We start from the raw sequence: 15,819 nt of genomic DNA, 5'->3' as shown, positions 1-15,819 counted from the left end.
CCCTAAAACAGTTTTTGAAAATTTTTGACTTAAATATGTAGTTAGATGGATATTTTTGTGACCTATATGATGGCCAAAGATTGAACATTAAAAAACGCCAAAATTTGCCAATACGTATCAATCAAAAATTAGGGTAAATTTCAAAACCCGCTAAAATGGTTGGGTGTGCTTTTCAAATACCGCTAAAATAGCAAGCTAAAATACTCTTTTGAATGTAACAAATTAAAAAATAAATACATACAGTTTACAGATTTAACAGATTTGATTTTTTTCTCATTTTTTCTCATTTTTTCTCAAAAGAACCTAAAATCGTTTTTCTCATTTTTCTCAGAACTACCTAAAATCGTTTTAAGGGCTTTTGAAACTAGGCGCTTCACATATTGTTTTCAATTTGTGAGTGTCAGGGTATGCACCAAGGTTGAGCAAGTGGCTGACATCCATTTCTCGTAAAAAACAAAATCTGTCAATACAAACCTCTACTTTGTGGAGGCCTAAATCATCCTATTAGGATCGGACATGGTCGAAAGAAGAAAAGAATTATAAAAATCGTTTAAAAATTTTAGTAAAAGATTTACAGAGCTTGAAGCTTTAAAAGTCGATTTACTCAAAATGATACAGAAGTGACATAGAATGATATTTACTTGTGGTCTTCAAATAAGTATGACTGAAAAGGTGAGCACCATTTTTGTCAGATTGGCCATAGCATAACTAAACTAGAATGGTTCGGCTTAGGCAGGGTTTCGCAGTCGCAGAAATGCCACAATAAAATCCAATGGATAAGGAGGCAAACAAGATAGTTGTTGTCTCCGTGGTGATGATATGGAAATAGGTTGAACATGTCTCTCTGAAGTGACATATGCAGTGGTATGTAAAGGGCACTAAAATATGATGACATGGTCGCCTTAAAACCTACTAAAGTCTGATGAACGAAGGTTGCAGCGAGCATAGGACCAAAAAGAGTGAATAGAAACTTCCAGGGAGTTTGTCAATCAACTGTGAATAATAGACTCCGGCTGAAGGTAATAATAATACATTTATAATATACGGGAAAAAAAACTATAAAATATATTTAATGACTATAATGTGACCACAAAAAATTGTCTAGATATAACAGTTTTATCGTAGAAAAAGTCATATAGTGCACTGTGGGCAACATGATTAATAGTGGCGTTTTGACACTTTTAAGTTAGCACCATTTATAAACTTTGCGTTTGTTCGTATTTTATTTCAAACCTTTCATTAAATAGTACACGAAAGCGATTGCATTGATATAATAAATCACTTTGGGAAATTTCAACGATGACAAGGCAAATTGAAAAAAAAATACATTTGAATCGCCACAAGAGAATAGAAGAGTTTTTGAAAATTATTACAGGTCATAAGATGTGTCAAGATGAACGAAAGAAAACATTTTCCAGGTGTTTTAGGTATCACGTATTGTATACAGTCACGATCATTGTGATACATGTATTATTCTTCTTCTTTGTGTGCCATAGGAAATCCCCCTGACGATAGCGACTTCTTTGACGAAGACGTATCTATCTCAGGTACGTGTGGAATAATTCATCGTCTCTTCTAATTTCCATCCAGACTCAAGACGTTTCCTTTCAACTCAGTCCTCTAGGACTGATATCCACCTAATAGGAGGTGTTACAATACTCCGTTATCCAGTTTGACGCTGTTTAATCTATTCTGCTATCATGCCAGTGGTTGTGCTTTTCACAGTGGACTGTAATTCGATGCTAGAGGAGGGGGGGGGGGTATTATGTTAAGATGCGGTCTGGTTGCACTATCACTCGCACGGTATTATTTTTTGGGTTACCCAGTACGCGGCACTTGATGGTACACTTTGATTAATGATATGATAAATGAAGTTGATGAATGACAATAGCTGGTATCACGGCTTGCTAGGTATTCAGAAATATTGCTTGGACTACGATCACACTATATCAAGCTGACTCGGCCGTGGTTCACGAATAACTTTTGAATCACTCTAATAATCGAACTTATCATTAAACGACGGCTTAGCTTTAAGAAGTTTAGGCGCGTCCGCTGTCTTGAGGTAATTTCAGGTAACTGCCTGTAACTACAATCACGGTCGACTAATGATCCGTAACTGGTGGTCACCCTGAATTTCGATACTATCTGGGAATTTTAAGTAGGTGGGAAAAAGCGAGCATAATTGACCAAACCACATAAAATATTGAAATAAAATAATGTGTCCAAAATAAATAAAAATAAATACTTCAAATACAATGAAGGGTTGTAAAGGGATAAAACTTTTCAAAATGAATTCACATTTTTTTAAACTCGTGCAAAGCCTTAAAAGGCAGGTATATAACTGCACATAATGAGGCCTTTCGTAACGGGGTAGAATATGACAAGTACTTTCGAAGAATTTTGCGACGTTAGAACGCCATCGCATCCATAGAAAGCGAGTGCTAACCCTGCCAACCACTGAGCATTATTTATACTTTGATTTATATTTGAATTTGTAAGTTCTTCTATATGCCTGTGAGGCTGGCATTTGACTTAACGTTTTATGAGTCGATGTATTTATTATTTATGTATTTATTATTTATGTATTTGTTATTAATCGTTGGACAAAGGCGAAAAGTATGTCGAAATAATCATAAAACACGATGTAGGCACATGACGATGTGGAGCTCTTATAGTATCGTGGCATTTATTCTACATTCTGCCCAGAATACCCAGAGCAGTCGTTGCCAGTACCAGATATCGAAAACGTCGATATTTTTACTTCACCTTTAACTCACAAGATTAATTATAGTTTTGGGCAATATGCTCGATAAAAATGGTAGACAGTAAGCAAACTGATGGAAGTAAAGATAGAGATGGTTGATCTAGAATAGTGCTGTACCTATTCCGGTCACTAAGGTTAAGACGAAGAAGAAAAAGATTATCCACAGTTCACGAACAGCAGGGCTATTTTAAATGCTAACACGTTTCAGTTATTTTTTTTAATCTATAATAGCATGGATAACACTCGGGTCAATTCTGTATATAAGGCCGTTATTCAATTTGCAAGTCACAGAACCGTCACGCATGTGTAATGTTACTCAGTTTTTAAATATTATTATGCCTCTTAGACGTTTTTTTACCCTAAAAAAAGAACTGAAATTATGTTTGCATTATAATATTTTGGTTATTTGTTTTTATATGGCGCTTATTTATAATATACATCGTATTGTGCAAAGTTAGATAGTCACCTTTGCAATTTATTGAAAATAATAGGCGTAATCAATGATATTTTACAAATTTAATAGCGGGCGTATAATACGCCAACTTTGGCTTGGCTGAGCTGAGCAGGAAACACTGGTGTTACAATGTCAGTATTAAGTTTAAAAATCCCCGCATCTGAAGATGTAATTTCTGTCCTATATCTCGCTATAAGAAGCAGATAGCGCGGCCGTCGGAACCCATGTTAAAACAGAAACGCCTGACAGTATCCTGGGATAATTAACTGCTTGAATACCTACGATATATCATAATGTAACACTTATTTTATTGATGTTGGAGTATGTTATAATAGTCCTGCAGGTGCATTTGTCCTTGTTGATGGATGTCTAAGGGGTGGTTATATAATGTATTTCGGATACCGCTTGAGAGTGTTAAATTCTACCCTTTACATTAGATCACATTACGATGTCTTACATTAGGTGGACAATTAAAGATCACCTAACACAATAGTTGGATTTTTTACTCAAGTTTACTCCAATATATTGTACAAAGCCTGAAACTTGAGATGGAGAAAACGAAACCTATGGCCTTTTTAGTAATATCTGACTGAATTTTACCAGCAAACTATGTTCATAAAATATTTTGCAGAATTTACTGAAAAGATTCAGATATAAAACAAGCATATTAATCTTCCAGTTCCTCCAGTTCGTACTTGAATTTATTATTATAAATACACATTACATTGGACAGGAACCGTGAAGATTGGAGACATGAAAAGACCTTCGTCCAGTAATCAAGAGTGGTTATGATGATGATGATATGAAACTGAGAATTATTAAGTGGGTCCTTGTGCTTGATGTGTTGAAAATGAAAGCTTTTGTCAAAAGGACAATTCACTAATGGTGTGGTAAAATACGGGAGCTTTTTTATTTCTACAGTAGCTTTTTTGGAAGTCCCTAATTCCATTAACGGCAAGGCGATAGTCCTCTTTTTAAAGTCGAACACGCGAATAAAAATAATTCACAATGGGGAAAGTTTCGCTTTTAAAATTTATTTTCGTGGACTCTCTCTCTCTCTCTTTTGATTTGTGTACACAGTTGGCATTGTGCTTGGCGAGGCTTTTGTGAGTTCTGTTTTAAAATGTTTGGGTGTATTAATAGCTTTGTCTTTGTCTGGTCTAGAGAGCTTTCGTCTATTAAAAAGCTCGCGTTAGTAAACACTGTAATAAAAAAATAAACTTTTCGATAAATTATTGTTGTTGTTTGAAAATAAATAGTCGTAATGACATGCCCATTAAAAAGAGTACCATCTACCCAGTTACCTACTTAAAGTTTCCTGTTACTTATGAAGATATTTTCTTTTACTTTTTTAGACTAATACTATTGGAAGAAACACATATAATGTATTACACCAGTGGCCAATGAATTAATTTACGAGAACTGGTTAGTTATAGTACTTTAACATAATATAATTATCCTTAAATAATAAGTGACGAATACTTAGTAAGACTTTTGGACAGAGAAAAAGACAAACCAGTCAATCATCTAAAGACTCAGATAAATGAGCAGTTCTGAGATGCATTCTGCAGTTTTCCTGACATATTATTCAGCGTGAAGCAGACGAGGTTCGGAAAAACGTTGGCACGCTAGAGCGACCAGGTGAAGAAACTTACAAGGGTCAGCCTTCATTCTACCCTGAGAGAAACAAAGGACTGCGAAGGGTCGAGAGTCTTAGTTATTGCGGACGTGAAGATGCCTTCACATAGTAAACTATTAAAATATGTCTGTATTATTCTAGCTTTGTTTTGACATATATTTAATTTAATTTGAATCATTTATAGTTGTTAATTTTCCATGTTCCTCTCTCACATGTGCACTTTTATTGGAACGTCTCAATAAACTCAATCAAAGCACATTTGATTGCATGGTGACCTCAGTCTTTGGCTTCTGCTCCTGAGATATAAAAAAACTGCTGATGCTTCACAACTAAACATAGGGGTTTTTAATACGCTCTATTAAAACCGAGTGTGGTGCGGTGCCGATTAGTTTGAAGGGAACTATTAGGCAGTGTTAGTTACTAAGAAAATGACTGCATTTTGGGTTGGTCACAATACTCAATCATGAGGTATTACAGCATTTGTAAATAAATAAATATTAATTACCATTCTTGCTCCCAAATGGAACATATCTCTCCAGATATATTTTGGGATAAAAACCTTGATAAATCAACGTGTATTTTTTGCAACACACTGTATCGTACCCGCGTCTACCGTTTCAAAAACGGGCGCCTTACCAAGTACGCCGCCGTATCGAACATCCGATTTTTAGAATCGTTTAGTTGGTAACCATAGAAAAATAAATTGATATTCTCTCGATTGGCTGCATTGCATGACGTGTTGCTTGTAAATTGAAAGGAAGCAATTGAACCGCTGTGTTGATGTCATGCTTTAGTTATTTGTGAACTTACATGAATATTCATTTAATTAATAATATTTCATTATAGGTACTTCAATGACATTGGACAAAGCATCTGGAAAAAAAATGACACTCACTTTTTTGTCGGGTATGCCGAATGGCATAATCTGTTCTAACGCCATTACAATAAAGGTGATATTGCTATAAATTCCCGATGCTTTTTGTCGGGTCTGCCGAATGGTTTGGTTCGAACGGGTTCGCTCAAATGAACATTGATACTAGAAACACTGTTATAACGCAATTACAATAATGGTGATATTGCTATAAATTACCGATGCGTGATATCGCATAATGGAAATTGCGTGACGTCTACCTATACATGTGCGAATGTCGCTATGCGCGAATTTACTTGCTAGCTACTGTATTGAGTACGTTGTCCATTAATAATGTCATTGAGGTACTTAAAAATCATGTATACTTGGATATCATTTAATCATTAATTTCATAGCTTATTTTACATCTGCATTTTTTATAAATAAAAGTCATATCTGCATAAAAAGTTTTTCTACAACATTTTTGTGAATTATCGATATACATATTTATCACCACCAGTGAACGAACGCTAGCTTCTGAATCCGTAAGTAAATGATTTGAATTCTATGGCTGTTTCAGATTCACTTGATGTTTCTTCAATGTGTGTTAAAATCATTTAATTTTTTTAACAGAAGTCGAACAAAACCATTATTGTCCCTAAGATACGCGCCTATCTTTGAGAGGTCAATATCGTCAACTTAGATTGCATCGCTTACAGTATCCATACATAATAATACGTCATAAAGCAGATAGTAAATCAAACGGAAAATGGCTGCGGCCAGAACGAAACCATTTCAAATACGGTCAAGACACGACTAAGTTAATCGAGCTGAATTTAGCAACTCTGGATATGGTGGCGTTGTCAAGTTAATCCAGATAGTTTTGTATCGCGCTATATGGCCTTTAAGTCACTAAGAACTGCGCGGAAAAGATTTAGATAACGAGAAAGGTTCAAGAAGCCAGGAAATCCCTTTATACAGCAATGAAACGTCCAATGACGATTACCGTGTTTTTATTACTATTAAAATACACAATACTCAAATAATAACAAAAAATAACTTCCAAGAATAATATTATGTGTGTCTATTAGAGTGTATTAGAGTGTCAAAATTCATAATTGATTTATTTCATTACAAATAAGTTAGCTAGTTTCATTTAAACGAAAACAGTGTAAACTGAAAGACAACTTTTACTTAAGCATTTATTAGTCTTTCAAGCGATAGATGAAACGAAAGTTGGCGAACTTTTAATTCAATTCATTATGGAAAACTGCATTAGAGCGTCAGAAGTCAATTTTGATACTTTGTTACTTTGAAGAGGTAACTTAGTCGATGCCCTAGAGAGCTTTTGTTTCTTGTTAACTGTATATTCTGTGTTTATATTCTAGCAACTATTTAACTCGCTAGCATAGAAATTATATTATCAAATATTAAAAAAAATAATATAGTATTTAAATTATTTCAAACATACTTATATTTGATTCGGATTTCCCTCTGATTAGCTAGGGGCAAAACATTGAGAGCATCTACAGCTTTAAATACCTGGGGGTAGGTCATGACCCTCACATCTTGAAGCGGGCCCCCAGACCGGGATCTTTGGCGGGGCCCCCTACCTATCGTTAGGGTTTAAAGGCAGTGGGACTTTTTACAGAATCGTTTTCTAAATGTTGTTTCAGGTAAAATTAAAAGTATTCCGTGTATTTTTAGCGATTTTTTTGTATTGTTGAATAAATCCATTTGAATCATGGAGCTGTGGAATATCGGCACAATAATCAAAAATTGCATCACACATCTAGACATTTTAAAATGTTAAAACTCTACAAATAAAATAGTGCCGCAGGCGACTTTTTTTCGCATTAAGGGAAATTTGCCATGAGTGTTTATCTTAATTATCAGGTCATCCCAGCACGCCGGGCCCCCAGGCTAGAGCCCTGTCAGCCCCCCTTTGTGGGGGCCATGGGGTAGGTATACACCACTGGAGATGGCATTTTGCAGAGAAAGCTCGCTATCCGAATGGGAATGGCTGAAGCAATATTCAACTCGATGCGGAGTGTCTGAGACTCAAGATTGTACTCGGTCAAAATCAAATGCCGCCTATTCGACGCTTGCATTCTGACGGTGCTGCTATACGGTAGCGAATCATGGCACCTTGCGAAGGCTCAGAGCAACCGTAAACTGAGGTTCGTAAACAGCTGATGTTTGCGACGGATACTGGGTATGCGGGTGGTATGACTTTAGGAACAACGAGGAGATAAGGGAACGCACCAAGCAGCCTCTCATCATGCTGAGAATGAATAGGTGACATTGGACCTGGCTCGGCCACGTGCTGCGGATGCCAGAAGAGAATTTTAACCTGGCTTGCCAGTTATTCAAGCCAACCGGATTCCGGCGTCCTGGAAAGCCGCTAAATACTATATATAGAGTGTATACGGTGGAGCTACGGGATGCTGGTTTGACTTGGAACGAAGCAAGAAGACTGGCGAGCGACAGGGATTCTTGGAGGCACCGCGTGGTGTCCATATGCTGCAATTAAGGGGCGGATATGGCCAAAGAAGAAAAGAAGAAGATAAACAATGAGACGAATGAAAATGTTTATGTTTAGACAGATCGTCATAATTTGGTTCACTGGTTGTTAATTTTAATCTGAGATGCAGTTCCATATCCAAAAGCCTGTTCCTTTTCTTGACTTAATGTCTAAAAAATCTGAAAAAGCAACATCACATAGATATGAAGTTGGAAAAGGCAAGACGTGTTTCAGGACTTTCTCTGTTAAAACTGGACATATTGCATTTGCAACCAGAATGATGTTAAAGTACACTCCTTATATTTCTTTTTCAAGAATCCGTCTGTAGATAATTCCAACAATAAATTTTTCTTCTTCCGCATGCGATAAAACTTCAAGCATGGATGTTGTATTTATGATGGTTGCACCAGGAGCAGCCCAATGCCCGGTGCAGCGCGTACCCCACCAAACTCTTCCCGTACCCCAGGGGGTATGCGTACCACACTTTGGGAAATACTGTTCTAGAAGGTTGCGTTGTGTGTGTGTGTGATATGATGCTTCAGATAGCAAGGAATAAGACACAGTTGAATAATACATAATGGGTATTTTCTCGGGTTTTATATTGTAGTAATACATTTACGATTAACGCGGCACTAATATTAGACTGTCACATTGATTTTTGTTTGTTACGAAAGGTTTACATTATGATTTGAATTTGATTGAATATTACACGGAGTTGCGCGTGTATATAGACTACGTAGTAGGAAGATCGAAAATGCAACTGATATTGGGACAGTCGAAATGCGACCGTTTCCTGTTTGCGTAGTTGGCTATGATCTATCAATGACCATAGCCAACATGACAGTTTGTAGATTTGTATGCGAGTACAAAACCTCTACAAGTGTTAGAGATTCTTGGAGGCGAAACAACTGATTTTTATTTGAAATTCATCATATAAAATAAGTTTTTTTCTCAGCTAGAGTAAATCGGATATGTAGGTAATTTATTGGTAAGTATATAATGTATTTAATTTTTTTTGTTGATTAATTAACAATGTTAAAACACTATTTTCTGACTTATAACCTCATTTTGAGGGACCGTCGATGATTCTTTATATGTGTAGATGTCAGTTGGAATCAAGCAATAAAAGGAAACCAAACAAACATATTTCGACTTTTATATTATATAATAATATACAATAAAGTCGAGTAGCATAATATGCGACATTGAAATGATTAGCCGGAATTAAAATGTTGTAATATCTTGTAGACTTTAAAGAGTATGCCAGTATACTAGCTCTCATTGTTAATGTAGATAAAACTAATATATCCAGAGGGTCGGACGGACTTTGTAGCACATTCAAGGTGAATTAATGTGATTTTGAAGTAGTTGCTGATATATACATATACGCGCTATCAAATATAGAAATAAAATAACTCGCCCTTTTTAATTTATTTGGTAGGGCCAATTATGGTTGCTTTTATACCTATATTTTCCACCTACCTCAAATCCTCAGTTATTGTCGCAAGTAACGCAAAAAAGTAAGCAAAAACGTTCAAAAATTGGCCTTCATCAGTCACAGGTCATCGTGATTGAATAAGATTTAGTGACCTCAAGACAGCGGACGCGCCTAGGCTTGTTAAAGAAAAGCTGTCGTTTGACAAGTAATTCCAAGCATACAGGCTGATTCAAAAAGTTAAGTGTAGACCACGAGAGTGTACAGTGCAACCGTCGTGGAAATCATAACTCTATTCGAGTCTCCATGCAAACTTCATTAATCAAAACATCTGTGTGCATGTTACCGGCAGAGGGTGTCTCCTCATTTATTAAAAGTGTACCATGCGAGTGCCTGCTAGGACGTGAGGGCATTCCCTAGAGACCAGAACATTACAAAAGGTCAGTATCTGGCATCCTACGTGTAACCGCCCTCCCCCCAGAATTCACATCCACAATCACAATCATTCCGTTACAAAATTACAGTCCACCATGAAAAGCGCAACCATTATCTTATCTGTGATTTGAACTCTTCCATAATTTTATAATCATTTAACTGTGTACTGTGAGGTTGGCAATATTAGCTTATAATAATGTTATTACAATATGTTATTTAGTTTAAAGAGTCGACCAGGGTCTTCCAATACATGGACTGCTGCAGCAGTATGGCAGAGTAGATACCTAGAAGTTGTTTAATGCAAATTCGCGGCCCGGTGGTCGCCGTTTGAATACTAAGTTGGGCAACGCTTTGCTACTGTGTGCGCAAACAAAGCTTAATCTAATCATCCCTCACACTTGTCGAAGGGTTCGTCTATAAGGGAACTTGGCCAGTGTCGTCCGATGGTACTTTAGTAGGATTTATAATTTACACGTCGCTCTATTTCTAAACTATTTTCTGAAAACTGCAGTAATAAGGACCACTGCATGAAGGAAACAAGTGGCGATATTTACTTGACCACTCTAGAGAGTCACAATCTTTCCAGGAGGGCTATTCTAACTATTTAACATGGTAACACTTTTCGGTTATTTTTCTTGATCCAAAATAACACGAATATTACTCGGTCAATTCCGTATACAAGGTGGTTATCTACAATAATTATTGGTAATCGTGATATGTGGGCTAAGTGACACATCACTACATTTAGAAACATGTATATCGTATTTAAAAAAAATGTGTTGCGGTAGGTACAACTCAAGGACACTCTTGATGGTTCGGGGTAACTATTTATATAAGTCAAAGCGTCGCTAGAAATATTAGTAGGTATATAATTTTAACTTTTCAAATCCCTTCATCTGTTTTTTTTTATTTATTGAATATTGAATTATTTTCAAGACTAATAAGACCTTGTCTACAAAAACAAGACAACATACTGTGATTATTAAATTGTATATCTAATAATGACCAATATTAAAGTGTGAAATAACTATTTTAATACGTGTTAACATATGAATGCGTTGGGTTGTCGAGAATCTAGCGAGTGCTTGCGCTTGTCGCGCGACAGATGATACACCGCGAGTGCATGCGGACGCCTCTATGAAGTTATGTAATGAGATATAGTTATGTAATGAGATAAGAATGCGCGCGAGTTTTTACACGCGAGTAAAATCGTGCCGTCTGAAGAAGGCCTTACATAAAAACTTACCGTTAACTCTGAATCCATTAAAAAGATAAAAAAAAATATTGCTTAGGCTCTCAAGTAGCAATTATTCAAAATAATTTTAGGTACGCCACTGTATAATGGACGAGGGTAAGTTTTAGGGTACTCCTTCTTATTCTGTCCCTGTTTCCCTTCCGCGATCTTGGCCGCCTATTGATTTGCCTTGGACACGGTTTGTGTTCTCTAACACTACTAATTAGAAAATATATTTCATTAAATTAATAAAAAAAACTTAAGAATATTTTTTTTGATATCGACTGTTTAAACTGCAAACCGGCTAACTCCATTTGGGAAAATTGTTCAGGAAGGAGAAAAAAAACATAATAATAATTAAACTATCGACCGAAATTTAACAATTCCAAAAATATACTTTGATTTTTTTTACAAATAAGCTGCACCATCAATTAATACACTATTTTAGTTCCCTTTTATATATAAATAAAATGTATATTATAAAGATCGGAGTTGTTCCAATTACGAAATTGGAAATTTGGCACCTGCAGTTGACTGTTTTGTTTGAAGAATGATAACGCATTTATTTATAGGTTTAGCAGTTTTTGAAATTTTGTGTGAGCATAGAAAACAAGATTTATAATAAAATACCATCAAAATCTCATTTTAGGTCAAAAATGCAGTTGGCTGGTTTGCAGATTAAGTAGTCGATATGCTAAACCTTGTAAAATTCAACTATGTATTTTAAGTTCATGAAAAACTTCATGTTAGATCGAAGAAATTATTTGCATTATTGATATTATTTGAAGTCGTGAGGAGGGTAGGGGGTTGTTGCATAGACGACCAGGATGCTGCACAGAGGTAGATATTCTTAAAATGAATATGGTTTTGGAGTTTTAAGTGCAAATCAAGAAACTAAAATTGGAATTGAGGTTTCGGAATTTAAGTGAAAAGAGGGTTTTCCAAAGTTCTGAATAAAATCCCAGATGTCTTTATCCTAGATAATGGAGTATTGTACAAAAGTTTTTAAATGTATTTTTTTTTAATTATATTTAGTAGAACGCGAATTCGTGCATAAATTTATTATTTAAACATTAAAACCGACTGCAAATATCCAAAACGAAATTTAAAAGTGCTGCTGACAAAAATAGAGCCAAACGTTAATGATTTTTTAGCAGATTTATTTTGAATGTTTATTTATAATTATTTTTTGTTATTTTATTTTTTGTGTTTTGTGCGAATGCTAGTGTAGTTTTATAATTTAAGCATCATTGTCTTATTTACGAGTGCAACATCTTTTTTACTGTGTTCTGATGGTAGAAATACGAATACACTAAATAGTGCAAATTTTCCACTGCATCTTTCACTTATATTTACTTCTCATTTGTTTACTTAAACTATGTAGACTTCCAAGAGGGAGTTGATTTTTTAAATCTGAAATGAAACCAGTATGACAGATTATATTTGAGAACCACTGTAATATGAGACTTCGAATTCGAAACTTCGAGAGCGTCGACAGCTTCAAGTAGATGGCATTTTACAGAAAAAGCTTACTATCCGAATGGGAATGGCTGAAGCAACATTCAACTCGATGAGGAATGTCTGGGACTCGCGATTGTACTCGGTCAAAACCAAATGCCGCCTATTCGATGCTGTCATTCTGACGGTGCTGCTTTACGGTAGCGAATCATGGCACCTTACAAAGGCTCAGAGCAACCGTATACTGAGCTTCGAAAACAGATGTGTGTGACGAATACTGGGTGTGCGGTTGTATAACTTTAGGAGCAGCGAGGAGATAAGAGAACGCACCGAGCAGCCTCTCATCACGCTGAAATTGAAAAAGCGACATTGGACCTGGCTCGGCCACGTGCTGCGATGCCAGAAGATATTTTCAACCTGGCTTGCCTGTTATTCAAGCCGACCGGATTCCGGCGTCTTGGAAAGCCGCTCAATACTATCCAAAGAGTGTATATGGCGGAGCTACGGGATGCTGGTTTGACCTGGAATGAAGCAAGAAGACTGACGAGCGACAGGGATTCTTGGAGGCACCGCGTGATGTCCATATGCTCCAATTAAGGGGTGGATATATGGCCAAAGAAATAATATTATAGTGATTAAGTTAACTACAAGTCAATCTTGCAATTTTATTATCACGGGTGTACTCAGACACAAAAACGAATATGGTTTGCGAATAAAAGTTCTGCAAGCTATTATAACGTTTTTTTTTTTTTTTTTTTTAATATTCTTTCATGTTGAAAAGCTTACTTCCATTGAAGTATAAATTTCATGATTGTGAAATTATTACGATTTTCTTATAGTTGTTGAAGTTGAAAAAATAACAAACATAATATTATTCTTCTTCTTGGTAATTCCCTTACAGCTGAGGGTGGTCACCACCTTGAAATTCTACCATCTTCTGAGCGACCAAGACTTTCCACCCCTCTCGATCCTCTACTACTCACAGGGCAGAATGAAGGCTTCCCCCGGTAAGCTCTTTCACTTCGTAGCTCTAGTATGCAGACGCTCCTCCACTGCTTCGCCTACCCTGGAGGCTACCCATTACCACCAATTAGACAAACTTCTATCTAGAAGCTTAAATGAAGATGTGATAGGTGGAAATTGAATTTATGAAAAAATGGGATGTTATTTTCATAAAAATATTCATTGAAATGAGTTTCGGCGTCTTGACATAGATTTTACAACGCTTTTATTACCTCGTATTCTTGTTTGTTTAGTGGTTGTTTGTCCAGTACAAACCTTGCAATCGATTTTTAACTAACTTCCCGACTAGTCATTTGAAACTTTTAGAATATAATATCAGAACACGATGCCAATGCATTCTTTTAATATTTTTAGCCATCTTTAAGCAGAATTGAATTCATTTTCAGTTAATTCTGTTTTGTATGGAAAGTTATTTCAGAAAAATCCGTAAAAAGTAAAAGACTCTTATTGGTTGCTAAGGGGGTGGTCTTAGAAACTAAATTATTAATATATACGTGCGTTACTATGGAAATCAAAATGAAATGTCAAAACGACATTTCAGTATTCTATATTATTTGTTTGTTTTTTATTTACTTCATATCAAGTACAAGTTTGAGCATACTGAGCATAATAATTGAACAGAAAATTTAAAAACGTTGTATTTAAAAAGTTCTTTTTATCGTGTAATTATTTTAATTAATGACTTTGCTAAAACAACGTCTTGTAAAATGAAATAGAAACTATTACATTAACTTATATATATATATATATATATATATATATAAAAATACTATGTAACACGAATATTTTATTATTATTTTATATGTAGGTAGGTGCTTATATTTTTGCAAAGGTTCGGACCTGTCACTATTTTTTATAGAAAAACAATAAATGTCATTCTGACATAATATAATTTTATTGTCATGGTGTTTGTCATATCAACGCGTGTTTATGGTGGATGGAAATTTCCTTCAAAGTTTTATATCAAAGAAACACAAATTTATAATGAAAGTACCTACTTTCATTTTATAAGAAATTTATTAAGAAACTACCACTAAAATAAACAAACGTCATCAGTTGTAGCCATGTATATTACAATTAGATTTTATATTATATTAAGTTCATCATCAGTGGAACTATCGAAGATCGACGTGGAAGAAGAAGGTCACCTGCTCATTATAATACTTTCAACTGTATGTACGGAATATATACTACATAATATTACTATCGACACCTCATACTACAGCTAGATAACTCTGATTTTTTTCATTCTTGGGAAAAATTACTTGATTAACATAAATCTAGGCTATAATAATTATTATTTATAATAAAAATGGAAAATTGTACTTGTCTAATTGGGAACAATTTAATTAATAATGCTCAATTGTATAAAAAAAATATTGTAGATATATGATTTTATTTATTTAATACATTTATGGTTTTAAAGTTATTTAATATTATCAAACACAAAATTAATATCATCATCATCATCAGCCTGAATCTATCCACTGCTGGATGAAGGCCTCTTCAAGCTGCTTCCACTTCTCTGGTCCTGTGCATTGCGCTGCCACGTACTTCCGCAGAACTTTATCATTTCATCGATCCAGCGGCCTCTAGGTCTACCTTGCGGACGTTTTGTACTTCTCGGATAACACTGGATGACTAGATTTGACCAACGATTGTCTTTACTTCGAGCTATGTGTCCAGCCCATCTCCATTTAAGGCTTTTAATAAACTCTATTACATCGTAAACCCTTGTCTGCTTCGTTATCCGGGACAACCTATCTGGGACAACAATTGTCTATAGATGGATGTAATTATTTGATGAAATTGTTCGCAGAGTAAAGCTAGGCTGGAGTGCTTTTGGCCGCCTGAATAATGTCTTCAAAAGTGATCTTCCACTGTGCCTAAAGCGCAAAGTGTTCAACCAGTGTGTGCTTCCTGTAATCACATATGCGTGTGAAACATGGACCCTAAGTAAAAGAGAGATCCAGAAACTTAGAGTAGCACAACATGGTATGGAG

This window comes from Rhyacophila brunnea, unplaced genomic scaffold (genome assembly GCF_057557595.1).
Source record: "Rhyacophila brunnea isolate RB1 unplaced genomic scaffold, BYU_Rbru_1.0 scaffold_23, whole genome shotgun sequence".
In the NCBI taxonomy this organism is placed as follows: Eukaryota; Metazoa; Arthropoda; class Insecta; order Trichoptera; family Rhyacophilidae; genus Rhyacophila; species Rhyacophila brunnea.
Note: the sequence above shows the minus strand (reverse complement) of the source record.